Source organism: Zootoca vivipara, chromosome 8 (genome assembly GCF_965207765.1).
Source record: "Zootoca vivipara chromosome 8, rZooViv2.hap1.1, whole genome shotgun sequence".
NCBI lineage: Eukaryota > Metazoa > Chordata > Lepidosauria > Squamata > Lacertidae > Zootoca > Zootoca vivipara.
Window position 1 is genome coordinate 42,132,076 of NC_142591.1, and position 6,263 is coordinate 42,138,338.

Below are 6,263 nucleotides of genomic sequence, written 5' to 3' on the forward strand. Positions count from 1 at the left end.
GATGTTTTTCTTGATACATTATTTACAGACTTCTTGTTTTTCAAGTTAAAGTATTTAAAAGACTTTCCTTTTTCCTTTTGTACTTTGAGATAAACTAGGCGATAACAACACCTTTTTGTTTTGGTTTGCGGAATGGTGCAAACCTAAAAGAGAAGTAACAGTGCAAAATATATGTGTACTCAGAAGCAGGTTTCATTGAGTTCCAACAGGGCTTACTCCCAGGTAAGTGAGTGTAGGATTGCTGCTTTAATCTTCATATAGATAAGAGGCATTTCTGACAGCAGACACTAAAGCAAAGACCCCTACTACAGCACTCCCGTCCCAATGCTGCCGAGCTGCCCTTTTCATAGCAGACCAACCTGTCGTGACACAGTGTTGATGATGGCCTATTGACAGGCTCTTCAGGCATGGAAATGAAACCAACCAGTGCAGCAGAAAGCCCAGCATTGGAGGCCCTCTCAGTACTGATGTCCTCCATGTCCATCTCAGGTCTGAAGGCATACCTAAAATCCCCTGGACTCTCATTTGTCTTAGTAGCACCACCAAATCCATAAGTGAGGCTCGGTTCGATGCAACCTTCAGTAGTAGCCTAATCAAAACAATCTGCTTCATCCAAGCTCACAGATCCTAAGAAGAAGTGGGCCAGCCATGCTAGCTGAGTTCTAAAATGATGTTTAGGCACAGAATCCCATAGATGGGCCTGCAAAGATGGCCCCTTGGCTTCCCTAAAGCAAGACGAATAAGGCAGCAGGGCATGAATGTCCTGGTCTTCGAGGCAGAGCCCACAAACTGTTACTAATTCAGTGTGTGACAGTAACATGGTTTACACACAACACTTAAGCCAACCTATAACTTAGTGCAAGAGTATGAGGTTTAGCTTAGTGGGTCATCCGAACTTAGTGGCTCATGGTTTGTCTCACTCCAAACTAGGAGTTGTAGCCAAGGTTTGTTCTTGGGTTTAGAGCTCATGGCTTGTCTGGAGAAGGCAAGCAACCCATATTTGGATGACAAAGTATAGCTTAGTTTACAGCAGGAGCCAGGAGAGTAGCACAGTGACCACAATCTCTCCAGGCACCGTCTTCATAGGAGGTTCTGGGGCTTAAACCAGCCTGGAATTATGCACTTGTCACTGATCTAGAATGCTTTTCATCTATATGCAGATAGGTAGGTGCTGTTTCTGGTCTGGAAAAAAGGCATTACACATATGCTCCAATGTGCTCTTTAATTATTACTTTAAACGTTAACGGCTGCAGCTTGGCACAGAAAATGAGGTCTGGGGCCTGACAGTAAACAATTTAAGGCTATGACAGGTGTTGCGGTTGTCTCTGATTAGAAAAGACAACGTCCTGTAAGAATATATTCTAATCTCATATTTAGATTAACTCAATGAATGTTATAATCAAACTCTTTAAAAATGAAAGTGAAGGATTGAGTTTGATTTTAAAATGTCAAATTAGCATATGACCTTTACTTATCTTTATAGTCTAATAAGCAAAAATAAGACTGGTAATGCTTTTGTGAGGTATTTTTGGAATAGGTAAATTGATGGAGGCAAATGATGGAATTAGGCTTGAACAGAAATCTGCCAGCAACCCTTGGTTTGAGAAGGTTAAACTGGATGCAAAAAGAAAGTACCTAATGTGGTCAGTTCTTCTTCTGCAGCTGCATTGCCTGTAGCCTAACTGAATGTCAGTGATAATAAATAGCAGAAATTGGGGTAGGGGGAAAACCTCCTGAGGACATTGTTGTGATGCTCAGGAGATAGGCTTGACATCTCTATGTTCATCACCACCCTTCAACCATTATTTTGAGATAGATGTGAAATACAAATTAGGAGTAATCTTACCTCACTATTAATAGATGGAATGCTGGAAGATATGGGGGCATGCGGTATTTATTCACATTGTTCAAAGAAGACTCATGGTGATGACTCATTTTACAGATCTTTTAACTTGTGTGCATCGCTTGCACAGTCAGGCTTGACTTTCTCTAAAAGTGACTTTCAACTGAACAGTATTTCCCAAACTGTGGGCTGGGATGTGCTAGAGAAATAAATACTTAAGGCAGCCCCACAGCAGCCTAGGGACGGGAAACTAGAAGCTTTCCAGATGTTGGACTTCAATTCCCATCAGCCAGGACTCAAATGGGCAACAGTCGGGGATAACGATGGCATGGATTATTGATGGAATATCTGGAGGGCATAGCTGTCAAGTTCTCCCTTTTTTAAAGGGAAATTCCCTTATGCTGAATAGGCTTCCTCGTGAGAAAAGGGAAAACTTGACAGCTATGCTGGAAGGCCACAGTTTTGCCATTCCTGGTCTAGGAGGATAAATGATTCTGCCATGTTTCTGCATGGAGAGTTATTGAATTAACAAATTGTACCATATGAACCAAGATTTCAATGTACCCTCATAGCAACGTGCCTGCTCTAGCTCTGTGAGGTCCCCTAGAGCAGTGACTTATCTGCATATATCCATTGGGTAAACTCAGTGTGGCCATTAGGAAAACACTGGACTTAATGGTCTTAAGCAGGCATCCCCAAACTTCGGCCCTCCAGATGCTTTGGACTACAATTCCCATCATCCCTGACCACTGGTCCTCTTAGCTAGGGATCATGGGAGTTGTAGGCCAAAACATCTGGAGGGCCGCAGTTTGGGGATGCCTGGTCTTAAGATTGGGAGTAGTCCTTGTTAGGCATTACTTTACATATTTCAAATGCAGGGCAGCCTGCCCATGAGGTGAGCTGAGATTGTTGCTTCAGGTGGCAGAGCCACACCTGAGGAATATGCTTCTTGCCATCACCTCCTTTGTACCTGGTTGCTATGGTGGCTGCTGCCATGCTGTGCTTCCCTCAGCTGCATGCAGGGCACAGCAGCAGAATGGAAGCAAGGAAGGCACAGGGTCATGGGCCTGTGTCTATGGGGAGCGGGGTAGCAGGATGTTCTGCCTCAAGTGGAACAGTATCCTGGGCCAGGCCTGTTCAAAAAGTCATATCAGACAGCTTAAATCACTTGTAAACATGGGTAGGCAACACACCTGCATTGGGGAGGGGGCTCCTGCATCGAGTAGGGGGTATCTAGTTATGCCTTGCCACAGACCAGCAGGAGATTCACCCAAACGTGCTATCACCCAAATGTGCTAGTTAGAGGTCAGCTGAGAACACAGAAGGAGTGTCTTGCGTTCTGTTATGGAGAAGTGATTCTTCTTAGCACATAGTTACAGGTAGGTAGCCATGTTGGTCTGAGTCGAAGCAAAATAAAAAAATTCCTTCAGTAGCACCTTAAAGACCAACTAAGTTTATATTTTGGTATGAGCTTTCGTGTGCATGCACACTTCTTCAGATACTTCTTCAGATATTCTTCAGATACACTTCTTCAGATACAGTTCTTAGCACATGTTATGGATTGTAGTTAGTTATATAATTCTGCCTCTCTCTCCCCATACATTTCACTGCCATTGTTTTAAATAAGCTCAGCGTGCTCCTGAACCCAACATTCCTTGCCTGTGCTTGTGAAAGGACTTTTAAAAACCTGGTGAGGTCAAGAGAGATGGTACAGAATGGAAGACGAGTAAAGCCAATTCAATAGACTGACGTCATTTTCCTGTCTCCTTAAAAGTCTCATTGGCACAGCAATTTGTAGCAACAAATACACCATTTGGAAAGGTTACATCAGTAACAGATGTTGGGGGCTCTGTTAAAATGGAGAACTTGCCTGTTTCTTACTCCTGAAATGTCAGCCTTAGGTCTTTACAGGCAACCTAATTAGGTGTTTGGTTCTTAAGCAGCTCCTTGTTGCAATGAAGCGTCTTTGAGCCAAAATGGAAAAAAGAACCATTGTAAATAAATTCAAAGGCACTACAGATGTTGAGTCTCCCTAAGCAAGTACAATAGGATATTATCTGTTGCCTAGATCATTTTTACTGTCCAGTCACTTATAAAATGTTTTCCCAGTGAAGATATAATTGTTTTCATTTAAAAATCATGGCACAAGACATTGAGTCTGAGACCAGCTGTGACACTTAAGTATTTCCTACTCTGATGAACCAGACAATCAAATAATCTAATTAGTCCCCCCATGAGAAGCAGTCAGAAGTCTGATAACTTCCCTATTTATGAATCAATAAAATGGCTACATAGTAAAATATGTCCAGGCATCTGTAATATAAATGTTTTATGGGGGGAGGGGGGGCTAGAGACATCATAAAGACCTGATTAAGGAAGATTACTTATATCTTCATTTGCAATGGGTAGTGATTAGCAAACTGTGCTTAGCATTTTTCATAACGTTAATGTCTGAAAATTAAGGCAAACAGTAGTTACATTAGCAGCTATTCGGAAGGAATACATTGCTAGATGTATTCAGCAATACTGAATACATTACTGGATTCATTCTAGTGATAAAGCAGTAAGGCTTGGTGTGTGTGTGTGTATTTCTTAGTTAATATAAAATGCCAAAAACTATAATGACATCATTGAAACTGTGCCAGTTTACTAGAACTTAGGCTGAAACTCAAAATGGTTCATTGTAAAATTCCACACACACCCACCCTGCTTCGCAACAACTGCTGTTTATAGAAGAGACATGTCTTCTTCCCAAATGAGAAATAAGACACAAAACCAAAGGCAAACTATACTGTATTTGGAGATAGTTTCTTTATTACGGGAGGAGCAATCAGTATTCCTTTTCCATTTTTAGGATCTGTTTAAATGCTACAGCTCCCACTCCTGGGTATCTCCTCAGGAACAGATTAGGACAGGACCAAACACTGCACGCTTTTTCTCTCCTGCCAAGTCTCAGCTGCCAAGTCTCCTGCTGAAAAATGCGGGATCAGCAGCGGCGTGGCACCGGAAGTTGCTTCTACGCATGTCTGGACATGCGTAGAAGCAACTTCCGGTGCCCAGACATGGGCAGAGCGGCACCCGAAATGGAGCCTCCCTGGCAGGTAGGAAATCTGGGGGATTTCCGGGATTTTTTTTCTATTCGGGATAACAGCGGGAAACGAATTAAAATCTGGGGGTTTCCCGCGAAAAACGGGAGACTTGGCAGCTATGCACCTGCCTCACCATGGGTAGAGATTTTGTGGATAGTATCATTATATAGTTTTAGTCACTAGGTGGCACTAGAGTTAATTGTATCAGGGTGGTCAGGACTTTCCTGTTCCTGTTCTGTTCTTGTTGGGAAAAGATGGTAACATTCTTGTATACCTTCCATACTGTTGTGCCCTTTAAGCCCACCCTAGTATATGCAACTTCACTCTCATTACTTGGCTCGAGAACTGCATTTCAAAATTGGGATAATTTTTTATTTTAATATGGAACGCTTCACGAATTTGCATGCCATCCTTGCACGGGGGCCATGCTAATCTTCTCTATATTGTTCCAATTTTTGTATATATGTGCTGCTGAAGTGAGCACAAAATTTGGAGAAATTTTGAAGGATGGCTGTGCTTTGGTTCATGGATTGTGTAAAAAAAAAGCAAATTGGGCAAGTTTGCCTTTACATGCAAACTTAATCTAATTTCTCCTCCTTCTCTATCTCTAACTATCTATGGCAGGCATGTCAAACCTGCGGCCCTCCAGATGTTTTGGCCTACAACTCCCATGATCCCTAGCTAGCAGGACCAGTGGTTGGGGAAGATGGGAATTGCAGTCCAAAACATCTGGAGGGCCGCAGGTTTGACATGCCTGATCTATGGGTTGGAACTGCCAACACACACACACACACACACACACACACACGGGAAAAACCCCTTTGCCTCTATTTATTGGTTTAATTAATGGCTTTTTTTCCTCTGACAGTTTATTGACAACAATTTCTTGCCTTCAGTTATCATGGAAAGATGGAAAGATGAGGATTACTACCTACTGTGATGGCAGTCCTGTCTTTTTTCTTTAGCCTTCAGCTGGATTGCCCCTGAAAAATTGTTCCATAGTGTTAGTATATTTTTATCTCTCATTTGCACAACACCATGCTGGTCCTTGTGAACTGCCGCCCCAGAGAGCAAAACTCTTTGACTTCACCAAGGAATCCAAAGCTGTAAATAAGGTCTAGAATTGCCTGTTGCTTTGTATATGTAAAAAAAACAAAAAACAGGGGGTGTCATCAAGTCTGATGAGCGAGAGAGATTTCGAGAGGAAGATAGTTGCTTCACAGGGTGGAAAATATGTTTAAGCACTCTGAGAGAGATGTGCATTGGTAGATAAAAAGAGCTCCATTAATAATAGCATGTCAAGGGGACTACACAGGTTTTGAAGGGAGGCA

The 6,263-nt window shown here is 42.4% G+C and overlaps 1 non-coding gene across 1 annotated transcript; it reads right to left on the minus strand.

Annotated features, from left to right (window-relative positions):
* Positions 1-5,307: 5,307 nt before the first annotated feature.
* LOC118090574 (U6 spliceosomal RNA) lies at positions 5,308-5,416 on the minus strand. Its single transcript, XR_004693272.3, has one exon. It is a non-coding gene; the product is annotated as a U6 spliceosomal RNA (small nuclear RNA).
* Between the last annotated feature and the right edge of the window lie 847 nt (positions 5,417-6,263).